At 35.6% G+C, this 27,150-nt stretch overlaps 1 protein-coding gene across 3 annotated transcripts in view; it reads left to right on the top strand.

Annotated features, from left to right (window-relative positions):
* LOC135117104 (uncharacterized) overlaps positions 1–27,150 on the top strand; it is a 219,203-nt gene that overhangs the window by 133,836 nt on the left and 58,217 nt on the right. For all 3 annotated transcript variants that reach the window (XM_064035538.1, XM_064035539.1, XM_064035537.1), the window contains one exon: positions 17,975–18,001. The gene's annotated coding sequence lies outside the window, so the exon portion shown is untranslated. The remainder of the gene's footprint in view (positions 1–17,974; positions 18,002–27,150) is intronic.

Here is a 27,150-nt window from a genome sequence, read left to right as displayed (position 1 = left end):
CACTACCAATTCTGCGCAGTAACATTTCTTGACATGTCCATTGTTTTCTATTTGGAACCTGGCTTAGAGTAGCGCACTTAGCATCGATATTGACCTAGCTATACATATTATTAATAACTATTCGTTTTAGTTATTACTCTGTAGCAAATACCAAAGATTAGGAACTAAAGTCCTTTGTAGTGAAACCACAAACTCCACTTAATACTATAAAGCGACCAGTTTTAACAAGAAATGTACAGATATGCATTAAATCTCATTCTATGACTAGTATCATATACTATTCTGGATTATAGAATATAGGGTAAAGACAAAGATAAAGATAAAGATAAAGATAAAGATACTTTATTTTGTAAAACATGGTACAAAGCATAGGTGTTATAAGTAGTATCAACTCATGTTTTGCCTTATGATGGCGTACAAAATTTCAAATGGTTCTTAAGCTAGCTTAAGATATTAAAATTGACTCTATATAAAAAAAAAAAACAATATTAAAATATGTAAGTAATTAAAGAAAACGAGATCAAAATAAATACAATCACTAAAGAGAGTTTAAAATATACATGTGTGTATCACTCACTTAAAAATTCTTGTATGCTATAGTAGCACTTATTTATTAAATACCTTTTAAGGTTGGTTTTGAACATTGTATCTGGCATTTGTTTTATTGCTTTGGGTACTTTGTTATAGATTTTGGGCGCCAAACAGAAAACACTTTTATTCTTCAGGGTAGTTTTTGAACTTACTATACTGAGGCAATCATTTTTCCTACGGTTACGAATTACAGTGTCCGATTGTTTTTTAAAAATATGTGGATTGGTCCGAACAAAATTTGCTACTTCGTATATGAAAAGTGATGGCAGAGTCAATATTTTGTGTTCAATGAAAAATGGCTTGCAGCTATCTGTGGTTTTTAACCCAAACATAGCTCTGATGCATCGTTTCTTCGACAAGTATTGTACATGTATGTAACGAAAAAACGACCACACTGATTTCAAATATTATTTGACCGGTAAAATGCTACATTATATTCTCTGTTCTACATTTGGATAAATAAAAAAAACCGTCGTACCTAATCCTTACTCTACAACTTCTCCCCTCTCTGGCCATCTTTCGGACTTTCACTTTAAACCACTGAACCGGTATAAATGATTTTACAGAGCTTAAGAAAGGGCATCCTATGTCCTTTTATCCAGATACCTACGCTAAGTAGTTCCCTTAGAATTCGGGAGGAACGACTGGAAAAGCTAGTCATAAATAAATATTTATTTTTATTTTGACAATTATGAACCGTATGCGTAAAAGTAAAAACAATACAAAAAATATCCAGGTATTTATTGTGCAGAGTGCGTACAAAGTGAATGGTTTTTGAATAATAATTAGCGGCGCGGCGTGAGTCGTCACCTACCATTGTGCTCCCAGCTTTATGTGGCCATCATCACGCTTGACTCTTTTATTGCCTATTTATTTATGTTATGTGGGAAAACAAAAAATTGTGCATTCAGTGCAATATTACTTAAATGAAAGTAAAAGTGTACAATCAACAACGTTTCCACATATTACTACTGACGTAAAAAGTATTTGGGAAAGAATTTTTGGTGCCCTAATGGGTAAAGCACTGATCTCACAAGAATGAGTGTGTGAGTTCGGTTCTGCCCAGCAGTGGGACGATAGAAAAGGCTCATGATGATGTTTTTTGGACTTTTAATTGTAGAAAAAGTAGGCGAGTAGGCTTTACGGTATGTCTAGTACGCACAGAATACCTTAGCAATGTAATAGTTATTTTACTAGAAATTTTGTAACTAAGTAGTTCCCTGAAACACTTATAAATAATTTTAATATTGTTCATATCATAGTCTCATTGCCTATCAATGAATAATAAATCATAATGTAATTATTCAGTGTGATTTATTGGTAGGAAATTAGGCCACGGTTGGTCTGTCAAAAGCCTTTGATTTTCGCATGCAAAGTGTTAATAGATAGTAACCGCAGCACTAGGGGATTTGTACGCACCTACATATGTACGTCGTTTTATTTTATGCGTTCATTGAATATTTACCTGCTTCAAAGAGAGTAGAACACTTTAATTACTTTTTTATACTTCTATAATAAACCGGCCTCTCCGGCAAAGCCGGCCTCCCAAACATTTCAAATTCAAAATCACATTGGGAATCTGCATTGCAGGTCACCTGATCCAATCCGAGGAACAGATTGGGCCTTTTAATTTGTCAGCCGCGTCGCTGCTAACTAATGGAGTGGCAGACAGGTGACATGGAGAACAAAACTAGCAGAGGTGGCATAACGGAAAATCTCTTAATAAAGCAGAGAAAGAAGAAGAGTATTTATTTAAATGCTTCTTGCACTTGCAATGGCGGACTTAACGCTCTAGGCGTTTTCTATCAGTCTACCTTAGGAATAATGTCACTGTCAGTAAGTAAGATTGTCAGGAATGTTATTGTCTTCGCTGTTATGCGCCTTATTTAGACCCGATCGTTTTGTAATACCAAAAATCGATGACAGATGTCTCAAAGTATCCAAAAGCTTCGTTAGATCGATCAATTTGGTCATGTCCACCATAATATGCGGGTTGACATAGAAGAAGGCTCCTGACCTACCTGCATTATGGCATCTCCGCTGTTTCCTTACTCCGTCGGTTGGTTCTACAGCGCTGCAGCAACTTGACCATTTATTTGCCAAAGCCTTTGTTAGATCCACGTGAAAAACGACGAGTTCCGCTGTTTTTGTGTTAGCGCTGCAGCGCTTTTTTGTACGGCGTCAGTGGTTGTTCGCAAATTGGATTTGTTGCATTTGTTTTTATGAGGTTCTTTAGTATGTCTTGTTAGCATTGATGGACTGACTTTAACAACGTTTACAAGTTTTTTCGTCTCATAATGAAGGTTTATTAAAATATCACTACAATTTAACCGAGATACACTAAACATATTGCCCATAAGAACAAAGGGTAAAGTGTACAAAACAGCCGTCAGGCCCGCCCTACTGTACGGTTCCGAATGCTGGACAGTCAAGAAAACTCATGAACAGACAGCACATGTAAATGAAATGAAGATGCTGCGCTGGGCAGGTGGGGTGACCAGAATGGATAGAGTTCGGAACGAATACATAAGGGGGAGCTTTAAAGTTGCATCGATCACGGACAAAATGACGGAAAATCGCCTTAGATGGTATGGCCATATTATGAGACGAGATGAAGACCATATAGTGAAAATCGCACTAAACTTGCCAGAACAAAAGAGAGGTAGAGGCCGCCCGCCATTGACCTGGTGGTCAAACATCGAAAGAGACCTTAAGAAAGCCCAATTGCCAAAAATGACAACCCAGGATAGACCAACCTGGCGCCGTAGTGTGAGGAGACCAGACCCCAGATAACGGGAACAGGGACGGAAGAAGAAGAAGAAGATACACTAAACATATTATTTTAAATAAGTAGCTTTTGATTTCATGTACCCGAATAAAAAAGAAGCTTAAATAGCCTCCTATATAGAATAATAATAATAGTTCCTGAGAAAAGCACCTTCAAGCAAACAAACAACCTCTTCTGCTTCATAATAATTAAAAAGAGTATAAACAGTAAATTAATTACTCGGATCCTAGAAACAGAGAATAAAACACAATATTTATTTGAAATCATTTCTCAATCTCAGTATTTTCTTCTCTAGCTTTATTGAGTCTAGATATCTAATGGAGTGGACGAGACAGATTGGCGCTACAGACCCACTTTGAGATAGACTCGCTCTTTTTGTACCATAGCCTTTGTAAGGCACAGATGCGACCAACTAGAGCACTGGGTGAAGAACTTTCAAGTCAAAGGAATTGGAGAAATCAGTTTCCAATTGATGGTGAAAGATTGAAGGAATTCATTTAGAGATTCAATGTACCTATATTTTTTTTTATGGGAAATTGCAAATAATTAGAAGGAAATTTTAACATTTTGACAAATATTTTTTTTTTCAGTGAGTGTAGTTTTAGTTTTCTATTTAAGGTTTTGTTAACAGTATATAACTATTTAAGAGACGCAGGTAGTTAAGGCGATTTAAGAATAGTCTAATCACAACACGAGTGTAATTTACACAAAACGGACAAAAGTAATGCTTTCTCAAGTAACCTAATTTTCATAATTTTTTGACAAAAACTCTGTTTAAGGAAAATGTTGTACAAGATATTTGAGAAAGATTATATCGTTTAGAAAGTCTTTTACTCGAAACTTGAAATTATGTTAAATTAATTGCTTAATTTTAATAACCAATTTCCTGCTCAGTAGCTGTTTAAATAACATTTAGTTTAACATCAATTCATTTTCAATTTAGTCTGAAATGTAACATTATTAAATATCAATTTATTGGACTGGTGGAAATAAATGGTCCGTCGTGTTATATTTGTAGGTTTCAGCTTTTTATGTTTTCCGGATTGACAGTGTTTTTTTAAATAACATAGGAGAAATTTAGCATTGATTATGCTTCTTCTTGAAAATACTCTAGGAAAGTTTCTTGTAGATTCAAAACTGCCAGAACTATTGAATCGATTTAAATGGTACGCAGGCAGTCTAGAACCAGAGAAAGGACATACCTAATTACATTTTATCCCTAAGACGACCCACTGATCGAAGTTCTTTTAGACGCGGGGAAACCGCTTAGAATACCTAAGCGGTAACAAAAATAAACAGCGTACTTATTCAAACATTAATTTAATAACAAAAGGGTTTTTTGAAGTGCAGTATAATGAGACAGCACCTCATCTCATTAAATCGACCGCTTGTCGCTAGTTGCTACTAATTGTGTAACTGTTGACTCTGTAAACTATTGTTAATGAGGATTTAGTTTGCACGTAATTCGCGGTTTTGTTATTGTTAATAGAATCTATAGTAATATTGTAAAACTGAAGAGTTGTTTGTTTTCTTCTAGTCTCAGGAAGTTTCGGTCCAAATTGAAAAATCTTCCAGCGTTATATGGCCCATTTATCGCAGAGAATGCGGGCGAAACCACTGGCAAAAGGTAGTATTTATTTATGAGAGTCCATCCTCCGAGCCTTTTCCCAATCATGTTGGGGTCGGCTTCCAGTCTAACCGGATTCAGCTGAGTACCAGTGCTTTACAAGAAGCGACTGCCTATCTGACCTCCTCAACCCAGTTACCCAGGCAACCCGATACCCCTTGGTTAGACTGGTGTCAGACTTACTGGCTTCCGACTACCCGTAACGACTGCCAAGGGTGTTCAATGACAGCCGGGAGCTACAGTTTAACGTGCCATCCGAAACACAATCAATGGTGTCTAAGATATACTTAGAAAGTACATACAAACTTAGAAAAGTTGCATTGGTACTTGCCTGACCTGGGATCGAAGCCGCGCCCTCATACTTGAGAGGTTGGTCCTTTACCCACTAGGCCACCACGACTTTTATGAGAGTGATGAAATAATATTTATGAGAGTGATGAAATAATTTGTTTTGTAGCTATTGCCTACACTTCCTCGCGGGCACAAATCGATGTGTGTGCTGAAAACAAACCAAACAGTATTCTTTATTTTCATCGAAATCTGATCAAAAACTGGAAAAATATTTTGCACTCGCATATCGTTTTGAAAACCGTAACCCAAAATCCATATTGGCATACACATTGTTCTCGAAAACTATCCCTTCTCTCCCCTTTTCCCCAAATATCCTCGTGTGTATCCTTAGGGCAAAATATTCTATGTATATGTCTTTGTCTTCTCGAAGGCAGCAGTTAAAATGTTAAACAGGGCCTATATTACCGTAAGAGCAGCTGCACACTGCAAACTTTTAGTCGGCCGATAGTTTGATATAAGTCACATAGTATAAAGAATGGTGGTGGCTCATATTACAATAATCAGGTATCTGACCAAGGCCTAAGTTAAGCCACAGCAAAACGTTAGTTTTTCCAACAATTTTTCAGTTGTATTAAGAGAACTGACGTTTAGATATATTGTCGGTAAACTTGGGCCTTAAAAGTTTGGATTAATTTTTTTCTCGTCTTAGCCTCTATTGCCACAGCTGGGCAAAGGCCTCCCAATTTCGTCTCCACACCTCTCGCTCCTTAGAGTGTTCCCACCTATCAAGGTTGTAGGATTCTCGTTGAAAAAAACTGTCGGCCAACTACCAGTCGACAGTTTAGTTTCCAGTATGCGTGTGAATTAAGGTGGATTGCCATAATAGCTATAACCCCTTAGGGATTAATGCTGGGTTTAATTCGTGTACTCTATCCTTCGCCTTGGGAGGATGTGGTGACCGGCATCCTCTATTACAGCCGACCTGACAGACACGTGTTAACTTATTTGTTACCTTATACACATAGGTATAAAGTGTATTTTTCGGTGGAGAAATTTGAAGATTGTTGGAGGCCTTAAGATTGAAAGGAAAGGATGTGCCTATGCTTATGTTATGAAGTTAAGGGTTATCCTGGTGTTTTGCTAATATATATTTTGGGAAAGTAGACAAATAACCCTAGTATAGATAGTTCAACTCAGATTTGCGCGCGGCCCTATGTGTGCGTCGGCTTGTAAATATACAACTTTCATTCGTGTGACAGTGACGTCGTCCGAGCATGACGTGTTCTCATCGCTTTTTGTTATGGGTACAGTCGTTTACGAAAATGTCTAGTTCTTCACGGAGAAAATGTTTTAAAGAGTCAGGTAGCGTTTCAAAAAAATGAAACAATATTCAAAGCTTTTTATTATTACATTTTACAGTTTATCATTATTTTCTCATACGGCTTTTCAAATTGACATTGACAGTATCTAAGAAATAAATGAAGTGAAATATCTAAGAAGAATTAAATACTCCTTACATATTTTCTAGCTCGGGGTACGCGGACAATAAATAAATGTGTGGACTAAGAATGTAAAGATACCTATAATTTAGTATAATAATGGAAACAAAATGTGTGGGGAATTAAAAAAAATTATATTGCTTCGCATAATGTCGACCAAAATAAGACGGAAATAATGAAACTCATAAATGAACGTTTAAGTCAAATTGATGAAGGGATGTTGGGTAATACTTGTCGACATGTACAAAAGAAAAAAGAAGAATGCTATAGACATTTTGACATGGAGTCAGAATTTATAATTAACATTGGTGAAAGTAACGAATCCGAAAATTTATCATTTGATTTTTCAAGTAGCGATACAGAATCATTATAAATAAATAAACTAAATTACGTAATAACTGTACTTTAAACAGCCGTATACAACCTCTAAATAACTGTATTTGTACCCGACTGTACCTCTTGTCACGCACACAAAGTCACTGTATATGTACAAGGGTTACCCACACATAGGGCCGCGCGCACGACTGAGTTGAACTTACTATACCTACTTTTAGCTGAATCTGAAACCACTTCCTTATATTCCTGCAAAACAAGTTACAATACAAGAAGTACGTACTACAGCGAACTAAATAAATCTGAAAGAAGATTAAAGAAAAACAAATGAAAAACGACTTACCCGAACAAGTCCTCTATTTTTCACTTGTTCTATTTTCCTTTTCTAAAAAATCACAGACCGGAATCAGGTTCGCAGCAGTAAATAACGTCCATATTTCCTTCACATATTCGTAGTGCATAAACACTCCATTTATTTCCACTGCGTACCTAACAGAATTTAATTCAGTGAGGCTAAAAGCCGGGGAGGAGGAAATAAAATTTTCTTTCGCACATAAATCAAGAATTCAAGAAGTTTAATTACCCGTGACGGGGCGCTGGTGTGATTGGGAGCGAACAGCGGGAAGGTAAAGCATAAAAAGTAGGTAATAATGTTAATGTTATTTATATTCTATTACCCCTTTTTGGGATTTATTTATTTAACAACGAATCGAAGAATAGCACGACAAGTATCAAGTTTATTTTTAAAGTATCAACTCATGAACACCACAAAAATTATCGCTTGGCAGAAAGGTCTCTGTCATATTGTTATACTTGTACTTCATATGCCGTTTAATTCAGTATATCCTGTACTGCAATAGTATGTACCTGTATTCAGCTAGTGCGGGTAGAATGCTTTTATCCACCCCTTGAAATGATCCATACGTCCCAAATGTGAAAACAGCCACTAACAGGCATACATATGTTTTTTTTTAAGAATTTACAAGTTCCTCCAATATAAAAAAAACTCCCTCAATAAATCTTGTAGTATGTAGAACAAAAGATTAAGATCGCTAATCTTTTGTTCCCAATTAGTCTTCATTGTTTGAAATCAATGGATTATGCAAACGCTCTCCCGCTGTTAGAGAGACCCGTCCTTATGTACCGTTGGCAAATTAAAATAGCTTACTTAAGCAAAAAGAATGAGGTGCAAGGACGCACGCTTGCATTTTACCTGCGAATTTTCTTAAATGTAACGTCACCAAAATAAAAAGGACAAAAACAACGCTGGTATTTTTTTAGAACAACATTATTTTGAGAAGGTCTTGTTTTACTTTGTAATTGGTTTACCTAGTTAGGCTCTCAATTTGGAACGACCTCAATTCCGATTTTGTTATATTCTATTCATAGTTAATCACATTTGAAACGACCTATCACGGCAACCTGAATATTTTAATGCCTATTTATTCTTAGAAGAAAAATAAATCAATTGTACTATAAAGAGTTTATTGACATTTGTAGCGATTGATTCATGTTGACCAGCATTAAACGGTTACATGATGTTAATTAACACAACATACATACGTATTGACTCCCTGGCCTGTTGAGAGTAATCCAGAAGCCTCGATATTATAATAATCATCATCTGCCTATACTTTGCTTAATGACGGGATCCACTTTCAATCTAACTATGTAGGTACAGTGTAGTACCAGTGTTTCACATGGAGTGACAGTCTATCTGACCTATACAACCCAGTGACCTAGCAACCCGATACCTCTTTCTGAGACTGGCTGTCAGACTTTCTGGGTACATTCTTGACAGGCCACAAGCTTTCTTAGTTAATACTACTATAGTGACACAACTTAAAAAAAAGAACTTTCCTAGCTAGCTAGCCCAGACCCTCAAAACTGTGTCAGCGGATTGATACAAAACTTTTCAAAGTTAAATTAACTGAAACTTTTTAGCTGACGGTATCCGATGTTGGCTGAAAAGAAGCCATTACTGACGTCTTTTGTTCCACAAAGCGTGTCACTTCTTAGGCCTTTCAGGGTTCAGGTCCTATGGGTGAGGATCTTGGACTGAAAACCGAGGGTACTGAGTTTTGAAAAAAGAAAATGTTTTTGTAGTGGCTGGAGTGAAAAATGGCCCTTCTTGTGCTCTAGTTGTTTTTGTGTTCTGGTTTATTATGCTCGCTACTTCTGGGGTAAAATTCTGTTATTCAGTTTTTTGTACGTTTTGTTTAACCTGAGCAAGTCTCTTAGTATTTTATGGATTAAATGATGGCTTTAAATGCTATTTTACATCTAGGTATATCGGGTGTGTCGTTCATAACCACATTAAATGAAATGCGTTAATATACTGGTTACTATATGTCGATTAGCGCAAAGGAAAAAGAAAAATACGTAAAAATAAAAAAATGCATTTTTCAAACAAAGTAAATAGAATAAAAATGTGCGAAAATTAGAACACCATATAAAAGTCAGTCATTACAAACAATTGAAACTCTCCCTTGAAAACTGACAGTTGTCAACTGATCAAAACATTCGATACTCCTAACTTTATCTCTGCTTTACACACGATGTTGTAAATTAGAAAAACGAAAAATGACTCCTGTGGTTAAACCACTGAATGGATTAGCTTATTTTTTTTACAATTCGCCATAGAATATCATAAAGTATATGTGATTAGATTTAATGTGATTGTGAACGACACACCCTGTATGTTGACTAAGATGCTGTTGTTTGAGATATATTTTTTCATATGTGTTTGCAAATATTGAACAAATGTCATCTAAAAATAGGACATCAAATTGTCTTTGAAGTTTCTAAAACTTTGACTACCTAAAACTACAAGCAACCACCATCTTACATCAATTTTAGTGTACCTTCCAAACAATACTAGAACACGTGTTAACTTCCCCAACCCGCATATAACAAGATAATCCCTCTCAGCTATAACACTCATTATAACTTCTACATTATGAAGCGCAACTTTAAAATGTCGTTTACGAAGGCTCACTCTAACTTGAATTAAGTTGAACTTAAGTTGCAACTTAGAACTATGGCTGAAAGTAGAAGTTGCAATTTAGGGTAGTTTCCAAGTTTTTGTAGGTTCATTATGCAACTTAATGTTCTGCGGATCTTTGAGGAGCATAACTTAGGATGGGTGTTTTGAGTTATCTTTTTGTATTTTGCCCCAGTTTTAGATAACGTTTAAGTTTTTAAAGTCTTTCTATGTTTTTCTTTTAATAATCATTTATATGAACTAACTAAGAACTGGGAATCTGTATTCGGATGGAAGCGGGCTGGCAGGATGGTTGGCGTTCTTTGGGTTAGGCATACCTTCAGCTTTGGACCGCAATATGATGATAAAAAAATACATAGCAATCGGATCTATTAAGTACCTCATGTATTCAGCATTTCATTCCGATCAACAAACAACAACAAATCTCTACCTGATTAAACTAAATATTACCATTATATTTTTCCTCATATTATTTCTATCATCTACTAAGAAAAAACAAAGCTACTTACATTCCATCAAACCAATTTAGATACACAATACTAAAATAACGACTAGCAGGAATCTCAACATTCAAACATCAAAAGATAGTATGTTTATACGAACGCTACTAATAGAGGAAAAATAAAGGTATTCCTTCAAATATATAAACGGTTGTACTCAAGCGAAACATTTCGAGAACCAAACAAAGAAATTAGGGACTTATATCCTTACTCACGTGTTCCGGATTGTACTATAAACTGGAGGTCCCGGCTGTTATTGAACATCCTTGGCAGTCGTTATGGGTAGTCAGAAGAAAGTAAGCCTGACAACTAGTCTTAGCTAGGGGTGTTGGGTTGCCTGTCCAACCGAGTTGAGGTGGTCTGTAGTCAGATAGGCAGTCGCTTCTTGTAAAGCTACATCTGGTTAGGCTGGAAGACGACCTGGAAGTGGAATTCTACTGGAAGTGGAAAAGGCTAGGCAGATGATGACTCGAGCGAACACTCAAATGCCGAATAAAGTAATTAAGGATTTATTACTACTACTTTACTTACTCAAGATGTGAAGTGTATGAGTGTTCATAAATATTCTTTTTTTGGGGGCTATTTATTCACAAAATATTTACATTAATTGAAAAAAATAAATAAAATAAACCTATATATACCGCTATATACAACTTAAAACTAATACAGTGCATCAAGAAATTGCTCCTCATCGCTGTCACTGGGTAATGTACCCAAAAGACTGGCAGCATTGCCACGTTGGATGGCAATGCTCAACCTCTGTGCGAAATAAAAGCCAGCCTTTGGGTCTCGGGAAGTGTCAACCAGGCGCTGGGAAATATCCCTGGCAAGAAGGTGGGCGCTCGGACCCCACGGCCCTAGAGTTTCAACCCCAAACGGCTCAAACATGTAATTGCCTATAAGGTTACTTTTTTTGGTAAATTGTGTTCATTTTAACGTGGTTTTTAAAAATAAAACTAAACTAATTCAACTGAATTTATTTTTCAAATCGATTCAGTCTTCCCAAGAGTTAAAAAAGAAATGCCTACGTATTTTTAAGTTTATTGAACTATCAATAACTTGGGGTGTTTATATAAAGTTTGATTAATTTTCCATCTTTCCTGTAATATAAAATGCCCGGTGTAGGAGTATAAACTCTTCGCCTTGGGGCGCTAGGTTCCGGTGCACTCGGAACTCTCGGCGACACAGCACAGCTGCAACTGAATTTTTTAAAAATATACATTATTTGGTGCAAAAAAAGTATTTAATTACGAGGTGGTATTAAAGATTTTCTCTTTGTACAAATTAAACATACATTTTCTCATAATGCCAGATTTTTTTGGGATATTTATTTATTTATTTAACAACAAAAACGCCCAGTGGCCAATTAACATTTCATTAAAAAAGCAGTCACTCGTCGCTCCAGAACTACTGGCAATATCAAGAACAGATAAACCTACAAACGATATTTAAATCAGATTATCTCACTTTATGTCACTATCAATTCAAATAAAATACTCCAAAGTATTCAGTGATAACCATCTGCAATCAATTCGCAACTTGACACCATCGAATCGATTTTACGTAAAAAATGCGTTTAAAACGACTCCCAAATATCTCGAGTACCGAGTTACCGACCGAGATTTACAGTATCCGATTACGAGATGTTGAACAAAAAAGCGATTTACATCGATACTCAATCTAGGGATCGGTAACAATCGTTTAGCACTCGATTAGACTCGGCTTCTGTTAGTGGCTGATTGTATTATGTAGATTTCGAATGGAATTGTAGTGCTCTTAAATTGGAATTTCCGAATGGCTACCGAATGGTTATGTTATTTATGTGATTTTATTTGGTAGGAATTTAGGGATTTTCTACTTTATTTTTTTGCTGTTAAAAACATACATGTTTATGCTCTAGATATTCAGTAAATACAGACAAATAAATATTTCAAATTTTTTTCGCTGGCAATCTATACACTAAATAATTATAAAGCTCAATATCTCATGATCTATTATGCCTCAAGTGTAAAATTAGTTCAGATTTAGATTTACGGAGTCAGGATTTTTTATCGAATTGTGAGGTGTATGACCATAGGACGGCGGTAAAGCTGGTCATGAATTATTGTTAATTCAAGGCAACCTTTATTTACTTTTCTCTTCATCACACACACCATGTTCTGAAAGGGAATCTTAACTAATTAGGTCAGTTTTTATCAGTCACCCGTCCCTCTCAGTATCGTGATTAATTAATCTACTGAGGACCTCTAGCAGACTGAGATAGGCTAACTTTGATATATTGTTGCATATCAGACTAACTTAATTGGGCACTTGAACATTGGTTTATTTATTTCAAAAGAGTAGGTAATATTTTGTTCTCTGTGCCACGTGGAACTTGAATGAAGAACGCTATTTTATTGAACTTAATCGATTTATCTAATCACATTGCAATGGGACGTTTTCTTCAAACTTAATTTTGAGTCTGCCATATTTATATGGATAGTCAAAAATGTACCTCAAAAATTAAAATTCTTAGTAAAAAGAAACCAATTATATTTTAACACACACAAAAAATACAATACGAAAAAAGAATAGACTCATCTCATAATAAGTTCTTTAGCGAATTAGCTCACAGTTCACAAAACACGTTGATAATTAACATGAATGAATTAAACGTTTTGCTCTCGTGAGGTTGGCAATATTAATAAATTAAAGGATATAAGAGATAAAATGGTACCCTGGGACACTGTGACCCCTACACTTAGAATACCCGCACAGTGCAGACTAAACAGCCGGTCTGATCATCATCCTCCGAGCCTTTTTCTCAATCATGTTGGGGTCGGCTTCCAGTCTAACCGGATTCAGCCAACTAAACAGCCGGTCTGATACCGTTCAAATATATTCTGATCGTTGTTATATGCGTACTACTATTCATTTCCATGCTGATTCATGAGCCCGAAATCGAAGGGGTCCAAAATTTTATGCTAGCAGGAATTAGGTAGGAAAAAAATACTCAATACTTTTGCGCCGTTTCTGCCGTAAAAAGTGAAGTGTTCTTCACACTTTTAAATGCTGAATATCTTCAAAATCACGAGGTTCGCAACTAGTAGCTGGTAGCAATTAAGAAGCAACTTTCTATATGTATTTCGAGGGGATCAGTGAGGAGTGACATTAACAACAAACTGACATCCGACTAAAAGTTTGCAGTGTGCGCTTACTCTTAGAGATTCAATTATTGAAGGTAGCTGGAACCTTTTTTATCTAATTTGTATGTGTGCTAACCCTGTTACAGAAATTCATGAGTATTTTAGGAACTGTAGATTTTGGGAAGCTATGTGAGTTACATACTAAAGAGTTTTACGAATAAGTACCTCAAATTCAAAATTTTCATGTAGGTACTAAATTCTCAGAATATAGATTTAAACTAAATAACGTTGAACGTTGAATAGCTCTAAGTTTGGTAAAACATTTCTGGTTTTTCCGAGCATGGAAGAATGAAACGAGTGATAATGATTCCAGTATTCTTTATTCATATCATAGAAAAAAAAGCCATATACGAAAAAAAAACAGGCCAAAAATATACTGGAGATTATAAAACGCATTTAGTGATTTGCATTAAGCCATCTATGAGCTAACACTCTACATTAGTTGGCAAGCGATCACAAAACACAATAATTGGAAAATTATTCGTACAATGACGCAGGCCAGTTTTGTGCAAAAACCAAAATGCGAAATAGAAGCCAAAACCATTGTTCATGCAAGTTGACTTGGCACTTAAAATAATTGAGGTCTAAATATGTGCCAAATGTTGCTACTAAAATGCTAAGCCGCTAAACAGGCAGGTATTGTTGCCAACAACAAAAATTCAAATCACGTTCTGTGGTAATTGTAAAATATATGGTGCATTGTAATAATTAGAAGTAATCATAAGTTATCACTTTTACGAAGTGCTTTATAAATAAAACCGTTTAAAAAACTATCCGTCTCACTGCTGTATTATCCACGTCTTGTGGGAACTACTGGCCGTAACGAGATAAAATATAGCGCATCTTTCTTGGGAAGAGTGTAATTTTCCAACAGTGAAATAATTTTACAAAGTCAAATCAAAAAAATATTTCAAGGTTATGAAAGCTCTTTCGAAACGTTAAACTAGTTGCACGTTAAGTAATTTACAATTTGCTGAAGCAGTTTCAGAGCTTTCGGGTACAAACAAACAAACAAACAAAAAGTTTTTCTTCTTTGTTAGAATATTGTAAGCTTACAAACAAAATTGGATTGGTTTTAGTGGATTATGCATTAGACAGTTTGCGAATAGATCTTTTGAAGCTCTATTCGCAAAAGTTACGGAAAACTAAAAGCAAAAGGCGCAAAAACGAATGAAAAAAAAAAGTACAGTCAACCACAAAAGCCACACACAAATTCAAACAACGACCGTCAGATGACGTCACGCGAACACTTCAATCTCACTATGACGTCTTATGACGTCACTCGCTCTCCAAGGAGAATTTAATCTGTTCTCAGCTAGTACTTATCACGTATGCTGTTAATGAATTTGAAACACACTAGTTCGCACTAGTGAATGTCTAATTAATTGTGTACTAATGAATACTGAAATAGGTGTGCCTTTTCAATGGGAAAATTGTGATTTAATTCTGTCTAATTTTATTACTGTTAATTGCTCTTTCTGTTGAAATGTACTGATTTAAGTGTGTTCTTGTATGGTAATAAGTAAGGAGAATTTTATCCAAATGCATAAAATTGCAAGCATAACCTGCTGAATAAACTAGTTGAAAATACATTTCGTGTTAAGATAACTTGTTAGTACTAAGTACTTTAATTATGTATGCCGTGTGTATGCAAAATGGTTGTAGAATACGACGTGCTGTCTTATCTTAGCGCTAGAATTAAATTGTAATAAGTATAATCTAGTTACTTTACACGGTTTTACTTGAGAACGTTTTGTGAATGAATTTTTTGATGTAATTTTTTTCTAATGTTCTTTCTAGTTTTCAAAGCAAATGTGAGTTTTTCAGCCAATTCATTCTCAAATATTGTAACGGATTATGTAGGCTACTTTTTATCCTAATTTTTGAAGTAGTTTCTTAAGGACCCGGATAAAAAACATAAAACATCTTTATCTATATAAGCCCAAGTATATATCTTCTTATATCTATAGGAAAATAAACACACTCTGCAGCAAACAAACCGCAGTTCAATGCGTGATGTTTTTGTGTGTCTCACTACAAACGTGTTAGTTCGCCGCGACACAAAACATACATTGATTCGTGTTGGCGTGACGTGGCGTGGCGTGGCGTGGCGTGGCGTCACGCGTGGCTTGTTACACCGCTGTGCATGACTGTACTTTGTGCTGCGATGTTTATTTGCTGACTGAAGTTTTGACATGGTATATACATATGTATGTGTCTATAAATAATATTGGGTCGTGTCTACTGTAGATTTGGTTTGAAGTGTCTGAAGTAATATTATTTATTTATTTAATAGTAGATTTTTTAATATGATTTTTTTTTAATCTCGTATGATATTTCACAAAATGTCATATTGTCGTTGAACCAAGGTTTTGGAGAGTCTGAATTGATATATACCTACTTATTTAGGTGGATATTTTAAACTAAATAAGTCATTCTACAAACAAAAATTTAAAAATACTCTACAAAATGAACAAAAACAATTCTCTGAAAATATACCTAAAACATTTCTAACTTCGCTTCCACGACCATCTCACAGGCATTCCTCTCACAATTTCCTACAAAGATAATATTACTATTCAATAAAAGGCTGTTAGCATGAGAGCCACACATTGAAGTATTGTTCTTAATAAAGTGCTCTTGAAGTACCCGTCGGTTGCGGCCGTCGCGTCGTCAAACTCATTACTGTCCTTTTACCGCCTTGCGAGACTCAAGGAGGAATATACGGAGGTATAATTTGAGGGGAAACGCCGCGTCGTGGATTATTTGGATAATCTTGCATTTGTGTCTAAATATGCGAGAACACGTGATAATTGTAATTATTTTTTTTATTGCTATTTTCCTGCGGTTTCACCTGCGTACCCGGGTTAACTTATTTTTGTACCCTGATGAAATATCTATCTATGATAGCCTAATTTATCGGAGCATAGTGTAGGTACCTTTTCAACAGAGAAGTCATTTTTTAAACCGGTTCAGTAGTTTCGGAGCCTTTAGGGTACAAACAAACAAAAAAATGTTTCGTCCTTACTTAATTTTAGAGATATATTATTAGGCCTGGAAAATATGAAAAAAAAAATGTCATAATATGTTAAGCGATTAAATAATGAAGATTTAGAATACGGTATTCCTTAAAAACTCGCCTATTCTTTCCTTTCTCCATATTGTTCGTACTCAAACAGCTTCTTCCAAATCAGACTACTGTATGTTCTCAAATAATTTGTCGTAAGAACTCGACTAATGTTTCCGCTTGTCAGAATGGTAGAATGGTAGAATTGCGCGATGCTGTTTAGCTCGACGCCTGTAGTAAAGACGCTTACTGACGTTTCACTCAGTGCCTTGGCAACATCGTCTGCAAAAGAGAAACGATTTATTAGAATATATTTTATTGTTACATATTTATCACTTACTAAGTAAATAGCAAACCTGCGTATTCTGACTAATTTAGATTTTCCAGGTTGATATTTTTGTTCTACTGTTCAGTCAAGATTATGTTTATAGGGTGAAGTGGTCATTCTTCTTTCTTGTCGATGACATGTCTAATAGTGAGACTACACTTTGTCAGCCCAATATGTCGCCACAGCAGCGAGAGCGAGAGCACAGTCTGAAGAGCTCTGTGGTCATTTAGATCTTTCGTGAAATAGCAAGTTTAAATGTCAAAAAAATATATCTCCTGTGTTATCTGGAATCAAACGAAAAATTCGATTGAGGACATGCAAAAATTACTGTGATTAAATCCTTTTTGGGAAGTTGGTTTAAAATACTATCGTAGGCCAAAAAAATCTTTCTGTCAAGTACCTACAGCAAGTTTTTTTTATAAAATCAGGGATTATGCATGTGAAAGTATACATATATTCAGAAGCCAGTCATTACCAACAGTTTCGACATACGGTTTTGTTGCACTGGCTAAAGAATTTCGTTAGCGACTGTACTTCTGTTTTCAGGGCGTAATTGTTTGTATTCATTTCGCGTGAGGTGTTTATAGACCATTGTGGCTCAGCATGATTGTTACAGGCCACTGTTTACGCTAAAATGCATTTATTTTCCTTTTTTTTACTACATAGTTGCAATTGTTTCTGGACCTATCTGTACACACACAGGGTGTGTGACAAATTAATGAAGAGTTAACCCAAATTAATTATATTTTTACTTGTTCCAGAAACATTGACTGTCGCGCTAAGATCGGGTAAGTCAACAGTACCTACTTTTGAATACCAAAATACCTACTTAAGTATATAAGGGTGATGTATTACATCAGCAGCATAAGGGTCGCAGGGAAGTGCATAACATACTTCCTGATGAACTTTGCTATGTATTACCTCTACCTATGTTGTACACTCTTGTATTCCTCCTTATGTAGAGGTATATCAACACTTCGGGTTTTAACCTGAACTTGTAGGCAGCCATGTCAAGAAACTGTGGCAAAATATATTTTAGAACACCCTCAAAACGTTTGCTAAATAAATAAAATTGCTAATCAATGTGTAAAACACCGATTTCCGTCCAGGGGTGTAGCGTCTGCAGGTTAGAAGGGGTCGCACTCAGGAAGTAGGGTGGAATTACATACGACACCGTATTAATGATATTTCTTACTTTAGAACGTGATGCAGGAAATAAAGAGCACGTTAGCCGTTGATTGAAATTATGAAATGAAAATGTGAAATATATGTTTCTGTCACTGTAAAGTTATGATAATTTTGTAAATCTGAACTATATTTTTATTTGTATACATTCAGAAGCTTTATATATTTGTATACTTTTGTATTGTATAACATTCTCAGGACTAGATAGAAAACTGTATGTTTGTAATTATTTTTATTTTCTTTTAAAAAGAGTGTCCATGGAGTTTCTTGCCGGTTCTTCTCCATGAGGCCAACTCTTTGGAACCGTGCACCTAACTTTGACGTTTCGAAAGAGCTTTAATAGTCCTATTTGAAAAAAAAAAATTGAGTTCTGAGTTTCAGTTTGTATCAAGTCTTTCTTTAATAACAGTATCGAATCTTCACCACTAAGATACCCTTTGGTAAGACTGGCTTACAGATTTTCTGACTTTTAACTACCCATAAAGATTGAAGATTGCAATGATGTTCCAATGACTGCTCACCAATTTAGCGTGCCTTCCACAACTAAAGTTTTAGTGCTCAACAAAAGATATTATTTGAACTACTTTTGACCGTATTCCGTCAACCGACAAAACAACAACAATTACAAAAAAAAAAAAAAACATTTTCGGAAAAACAACAATCATAATCTTACCCCAATCTTCTGAGATCCTTTCAAGAAGGGGGGGGAATCCGTTTTCATCCGGACACGACGGTAAATACCGGTCCGTCCGGTGGCATTCCGGACGCGCTTCCCAGGGGACGTTGACAACCGTTTAATTTACCATGGAAGATGCAGGGCGTACCAGTACTTTATGGGATAGCTTGTAAAACCTTTGTGCAAAGACATTTTCTTTTGTGGGAAAAGAGATGTGGGATTATAGCAGTGTTTGAATTTGAAGGTAGTATTTTTTGTTATGCGACCTTTTCAATGATCTTTATAGCTTTTTGTAGAGGTAGAATGTTGGTTAACGTACGTAGCGCGATCAAGTGTCCAAGCTGCCTTAAATCCTCGTATGGTATTTTGGTATTTCTTTATCCTGCAATGGAGTCATTCTAAGAGATTATTAACTTGAATACACTACAATTTTCTCAGCAGGTCCAAAATTACGGCAACTATATTTAGTACATACTCCTGGAATTTGATAAAACATAATATTTATCAAACGTTCATCTTATTTGCAAAGCCCACTTCGTACATGAATTATTATGTTTGTCAAAAAGTTGGTATGTTTGCCAAACGTATAATCAAACGGATCACCAAACAGACGAGAATCACTTGACAAATAAGACAAGTTATTTGCTGAACAACAAAAGGTAAAGCAAATAAAATTGGGTATAATTTGGTCGACAAGGGTCCGTAATTCTGGATGGTATGACAGTTCATTTTATTTTAAGAATAAACAATATGGTTACCACAAACATGTGGTGCTTTTGACCCGTTTTAGAAACGATGGAAGGGGAACACTCAAATCTTTTTCACATTATCTGCAATCTACTCCATATTTCATACTGTTGAGCATTGTGGCAGAATCATACGAAAACATCTCAAAGTTCACAAATCTCAAAGTTTTTAATCCATGTAGTGGTGGCCATAAAGTGCAAAAACCGGCCAAGTGGGAGTCGGACTCGCGCACGATGGGTTCCAGGTACCAGAGCAAAAATGAGCGAGAGATATTTGTTGTATGGAAGCCCCCCAAAATATTAATTTAATTCTGGTTTTCAGTTGTTGTTATAGCGGTAACAAAAATACATCATCTGTGAAAGTTTCAGTTCTCTAACTACCACGGTTCATGAGATACAGCCTGGTGACAGACGGACGGACAGACAGGCGGACGGACAGAAGAGCGAAAACAATAAGGTCCCGTTTTACCCTATGGGTACGGAACCCTAAAAACTACCCTTTGACATCGTAAGATAAAAAAGAGGTACTATGTACTGCCTTACATACATATAATGTATGTGTGTATTCCTTCCTGTAATCTTCCTAAGGTTCGTTATCCAAATTGCTTTTTGATGAACGTGAAAAGTAGTCCCTTGTTCTTAACTCGTTAGCTAAAACACGCTCATTATCTGTACTCGGCTTACAAAGTTGATAAAGTAATCATTAAGGTATACCTAGATAATATGAAATGCCTAAATAAGATCGCATTTTTTTCCTTTTGGGTAATCATAAAATGGATTCTCCCGCTATGGTTGCAGCGTGAGGGAGTGCCAGACTTCAACAGACGAAAACCCACCATGTTCCTTTTGGAATCCTTTTTGTACCAGGACTGCGGTAACTCTTTCGAACCATCCTATATTTTTTATTGAATTGTTTATTACGTTATGAATCCTTTAACATAGTAACTCAACGTATTATTTCACATTAACATTTTTCCATATTTTTCTTTGTCTATTTTTCTAGGACTTCTTAGAAGAATACTCCTACTTTACGTTCTATTTTAGCCTGTCGTCCGGCCAGCAAGCCGACAAACTTGTTAATGAGTTAGTGCATCATCTTAATTATTAATGTCGTGGAAAACTTCGCCAAAAGCCTTATGCAATTTTAGTAATCCTCCGAGATAGATGTTGTCTAGGATCTTAGGGTAAAAGTTCTACGGTATATTTTAAGACCGGTCAATCTTTTTGGGTCTTCTCATGAAAATGTAGTTTAAGTTTGTATTTTATTTATTTATTTGTTAATTTTTGTAATCTTCGAATAAATAGTGTTCAATTTTCTCTTTTATTTCTAGTTTGGATTTATGAATACTTATAAATTTACTTAAACTATATTTTATACAACCTTTACATGAGTAAAAGAGCTTGTTGTAATCCTGAACTCTTATGTATATGCAGGTGTTATAATTATTTGAACTGTAAGCTGTACTTTGCAACAGCTAACAGCTTAAACCCAACCAAGTCTTACCAACATTCTTAACTTTAAGGATATATGATCAGAAATACACAGGGTCTTACAATAAGCTGCAAATCGGTTTCCAAATATTGCAAATCGACAGTTTTCTCAAGGAATATTTCTCCAAACATGCAATAATACTGGTGATTTCGAAACGTAACATAATGCATGTAAAATTCAGGCGTTATGTTACACATTACGGCCTGGCCGATTGCCAAGCGATCCGCCATTTTATCATCTGCCAATATTTTCATTCGGCACGGTGCGCGCCAAAATTTTTATTATAAATCTACGGAGATTTTAATATTTATTTTGGGGCGGTATAGGTTTTTGTTTTGTTTTTTTTTATTGCTGTTGTTGTGATTTATTACCAAAGTGGTTATGGTGAAGTGGGGATGTTTGAGGATATGAATTAATGGATTTTGTTTTGTGAATTCTATTTTTTTTCTTTTTTTTTGGGCTACTTGCCTGAATATGTATTTTGTTGTTGTTTAAATTGGGGTGCTGTGTACCTACTCACATAGCTTAATATTTAGAATTTATATCTTTGCAAGGGGTTACAACTGTTACAAGTACATATAGTCTTCTTTATGACTTCTAAATATTCACATACACATATTTATATGTAATACCGCTAATGTATTACCGGTCACCTACTGCTAACGTTCGTGGAAGTTATAGAAGTTAGGTATAGTTAAATTGTGGCAGTGTTCTGACTTTCTAACGCGAAAGTTCACTGACAATATGAATGCTTAATTCGAAATAATTCGTTTTAAGAAAACTGTCGTTTATATTGGCTATGAACTTGGCCCTAAATTAGTTACAAAAAGATAGGTATCATCTAGTCTATTCTAAGTAGGTACTTCAACCTTAATCTTAAACCTTACACCACAAACTTGACCCGCGACTTGGCAGTAAGGTCACATAATTACATAGGTAACGTATGCACATAATCGCGCGAACACGTCGCTGGAACGCGCCCAAGCGAGCCACGGTCACTGTCGGTGACATTATAGTAATACCGCTAATGTATTACCGGTCACCTACTGCTAACGTTCGTGCAAGTTATAGAAGTTAGCTATAGTTAAATTGTGGTAGCGTTTTGACTTTGTGAGGTGAAAGTCCACTGAAAATATAAACGTTTGTTTTTCTTAAAACATCTAGATGTACTTTCATACTTGTTTTAAGAAAAATGTCGCTCATGGTGTCGGTGAAGTTGGACCTAAATTAGTTATACAAAAAGTATTGTTACGTATTTAAAGACCAATGTCATAGGTATCAGTCTGTATTTTGTTGACCCTTATTGGAAAACAATATACCTAACTATTAAACTTCCTGTTCCTATAAAACAAGTTACAATAGGACAATGGCAATCGCAATCGCGGAATATACAAAATGGTATACAAAGAAACTTCACTGAATGATCAGAAAAAATATCTTCAACCTCAATATAGCAATTTACTTAGACAAACAATCTCCTAAAAGTACGATCAATATAAAAAATCTAGATAAACTGTCACTCCCGGTCATCGAACGGAAACAACTCAAGTTTATGAAGACAATAGGTTCAATCACAAGAGTGGTGTCTTGTCATGCCGCTCCTATGCTAGCCATGGAATGAGGTACGTTTCCGAGCCGTGCGAGTGTCGCACCGGACTCGTCAATAATTACTGTTACAGCCTTTGTATCCTCCCACTGCTGAGCACAGGCCTCCTCTCATACGGAGAAGGGTTGAGTCTCAAAACGCTTGCTCAATGTGGTTGGTGACGTCAATAATAATCAATTTTTTTTTATTCATAGTGGACTGGAAATCAGCACTTTTCGAATGTCAGAATTACAAGAGACAGCTCCAAAACGCCGACCCTTCGCTACTTTCTATGTGATATTACTGGGAAGAAGAAGTGGCGCTATGAAGACTATAAAAATTTGCAGCGATCGTGAATAACTACCGTTTTAAAGTTGGCGAAGATAGCAAAATGTATGCACAAAGCGAGAGTATGAGCGAGGAATCAAAATGGCTGGCTTCAGAATTATAAATTAATTGAAGAGTGCAAATATTTTTTTCTTAGGATTTGACTACTGTGCAGTCACTTCTATCCAAGATCAGAACATGAAAGTTTTTTGTATTTGACGAGAACTGTGTGATTTTTCTATATGCCAGTCGCATGTCGGAAGTGTACCTTTATGGTAACTTGTACACCATAGTTTAGTTATAGGAAAACTTTGGAAAGTCGTCTTTCAGTCTAGAACTATTGATGGTTCGCCAAGTTCTAGTTTATGGTAGTTTTATCTGACAAAAGGGAAGACATAAACTCACTTAATTAATGTAATGAATTAAGTAGAAGTTAAGAGAAGATGTAAACAAATGAAAGAGGTATTTAACTGTAGTAAAAATGGGCCTGTATCCAGAGATAGTCAACCCATGATAGATGAGGTACTTACATACAATATTTTTAAATACAGTATGTAAGTACCTAGAACTACCTGAAAACTAGCTCACAAAAATCAGAAACATATTCCTCGAGTAATTATTAGATACATACATAGGTCTTGAATTAGATCAGTTCCCTACAATGCACTTTTTGTGCACTTATACTGTATGAAATGTTTTTTTTTTTTTTTAACAGATATTTCGTTGTCAGCTATAAAATTGTATCCGCCATCGAAACAGTAATTACTATCGTTTATTAATGATGATCCGTTTGGTGGCAGTTTATCGAAAATTTAAGCCATTACAAAGTGCCCATTAAGCCGCTTGATTGGATTTTAATTATCACGTTGTTTTGTCTTTGTTTAATAATGTTCAGCAAAATTGCTTTTCGTCTATTTTTTGACGGTATAAGTCGCTCTTAATAATGATAAAATAATCATTTCTATATCAGCTTTTTAGTCAATTTTAAGGAACGTTTTCCTTTTGTACGAAATAACCCCTAAAACAACTCATACAAACATTTTACTGATTTCATAAAACCGGAAAAATCCAGTTTCACGATCCAAAATGGCGCTTATCTTTTGGCAGCAGTTGTCACCGACAACGGAGAGTAAAACGGGTTAATAGTAATCAAAAGCACTGAAGCAGACACAGTAACTATCTGGGTCTTTTTAACCCATTCCGTTATTGGTATACGAACCGGAATGGGTATCGGTTTATACAGGAAAACATAAACGGAACATTTTATCTTTATGGGCTGTGCTACGGCGTATCTAAATGTTGGTCCCAACGTTTGAGAGAAAACGTGAGCGTTGGTTTGGTTCTGAGACCTATATTCTTTGAAAAAGGAAACATACATATACATATATGCGTTTACAGCCAAGGTCCAATATTTATGTAAGTTACAGCCATTGCTAATATGGTTTCATAGTCGTTGTAATTTCCCCATTCCTATGTTGGCACCAAATATTGGGGCCAGCGTTTGTTAGCTGGCTCGTATTGAAAGCTTGAATATTAAGTTTTCTGTTTCCTTTTTTTGCGATTGTGATGCGGGGTGGTGAGAATTTGTGTGGATGGATAGATCGTGAAAGTCGATATATCTAGCAAGAATGTTACTTGTGAGATGACGGCAGACAGAAAACATGCTTTATAACATTGGGATAAGGGCAGAATGATGATGATGATGATAATTATATATGAGTAACATTTAACTATAACTGCCAAAATCAAGTTAACAAAATACTAAGTTTACTAACTGAACATCACAGTTTTTGCTCATTTATAACAAGTTCTTTGTCACTTCGCCATTTTGTGACGTCATAATGTCAAAGTTTTCAGACTTGTAAACAATTTGTTGTGGACGCAAAGTTTTCAATGGCGTGGCCTTTTCCGTTTTCCTGAATAGGGACAACTTTCAGTAATACCTAGGTGTGTATTTTTTAATATATTTTAGTGTACTGTATAATTTATGAATTTAGTTTAATGCATACAAGCCTGACATTCTGTGATTTCACCCGTGTTGCATTGAAACTATCCATTGTCAGGAAAAAAAATAGCATATTTCTCGGATACCACCAATCCCTGACAAAAACTTCGCTATTGGTTCTGACGTTTAAGTATGATTTTACAACGAACAGATTTATATCACGTAGATACTATTGTTATTCCTAACCCTAAACCCATTATTACATAAAAAGGTCAACAGAAAATCTTGGACAAAATAAAGTACCTCATATTTTTGCTTAACTACATCAACATCAAATTACGAGCGACGCCGCGTCACACAGCGAGTATTTAATATAACGCATTAGTGTCGCGAATGCCGTCAGCTGCGCTATATTACGAGAAAGCGACGCAAGCGATGCAGCCGCTTTATATGCAGCTAACACATGGAGAACGAAATGACAAGCGGAGATGTCATAATGCACAATCTAAGAAGAAAGTAGCGCACCAAAATGCGGGTGCTCGGTGGACGAGGAACGCTACTAGTTCAGCCGTTACAAACCTTGGAACCAGCCCATCATTTTCAAAATAAAATCACCAATCAATCAAGTCCAGTCACTTACGCATAGGTTTTCATTTCATAGTTCTAGTACCTAATTGATCACGCCTACCATCATCTGATCATTGCTTGACTTACAAGAAGGCGCCTGACCTACCTTCCTTATGTCATCTCCGCTATCTTTCCTTCCTCGGTATGTGAACGCGATTGCCAAGACGTTGGATTGATGGCTTTCAAGCGCTGTTTGTGCTTCAATGTGTGATGACGTTTTTGAGTTTTTGGTTGGTAGTATTTTAGTGTATTTTGATGTGGTTTGAATTTTGAATATGTAGGGTCACACAGCGCGGAATAAATCCGTATGAAGTAAATCTTTTTTGAGTCTGGATTACAGAATTATGCAATATTGTAAGATGGGCTTCGTAAAGAATTTCATTAAAAAAGATGATGAAATGTTGTAATCGGAATTTTTTCTTTTCTTATTAAAAATAAATCCCTGTACTAAATAGAACAAGTCTACATACAGAATTAATATAATGAGCAAAAGTAACGTAGGCAGGTAGCTACATAAAATAAATAACAATACAGACAGACCTACTTTCGAAATGTTGTAGGTATTATTTATTTACGTTAAAGCATTGTCATTTAAATGTAACGTTAATTCAATTCCTCAGCCGCTCGGAGCGACAGCGTCGAGAAAATGTTTGCGTAAAAAACCCTCACAAAAACGTATACTTGAAAGAAAAATAGTTGCAAAACTTTCCCCTCTTAGTAAGGAAATATAACAATCCGGCTAGTGATACTAAGGACAGATATTTCATATAAGCTTTATAATATAATTATGTGAAAGCAGTTTTAACGCTAGTATGCATCGTTAAATTTAATGTAGGTATAGTCCACTTTTGAAAATTGATATACAAGGTTACTTCTAACTCGACGTGTATAACATTGAATTCCAAGTTACCCTGTCATCATCATCTCCTGAGCCAAATAAGCCTGTAATATATTTTAAATGTCAACCAACTCTTAAGCAACTTTCAATTTAGAACCTACCTGGGGCCTTCTAGCGCCTTCTGAATAACCCAGTAATGTAAAAAAATACACCAACCAGCATTCGCAGGTAGATAGTAACTATCATTCATATTTATCAAGGTAATCCACTGTCATGTTACAACCCCATATCTTTTACTCTGAATTCAACCGCAAGGAAGATCAGGGAAAATCAACAACCAGGAAAACTCACAAACTCATATTTACAGCTTCCCGAAGAAATATTAAATACATTTTTTTATCCTTAACTTTTTTTATTGCTTAGCTAACTTTCCTCTTTACTGAATTTAATCCCTTGGCAGTCGGTTTGATCATGCCTTGAATTAAGTTGCGTAAGGTCTTTATAGAAGAGTAAAGT

This window comes from Helicoverpa armigera, chromosome 7, assembly GCF_030705265.1.
Source record: "Helicoverpa armigera isolate CAAS_96S chromosome 7, ASM3070526v1, whole genome shotgun sequence".
NCBI classification, from domain to species: Eukaryota; Metazoa; Arthropoda; class Insecta; order Lepidoptera; family Noctuidae; genus Helicoverpa; species Helicoverpa armigera.
The sequence above is the reverse complement of the archived record's forward strand: the minus strand, read 5'-3'. Positions and strand labels throughout refer to the sequence as shown.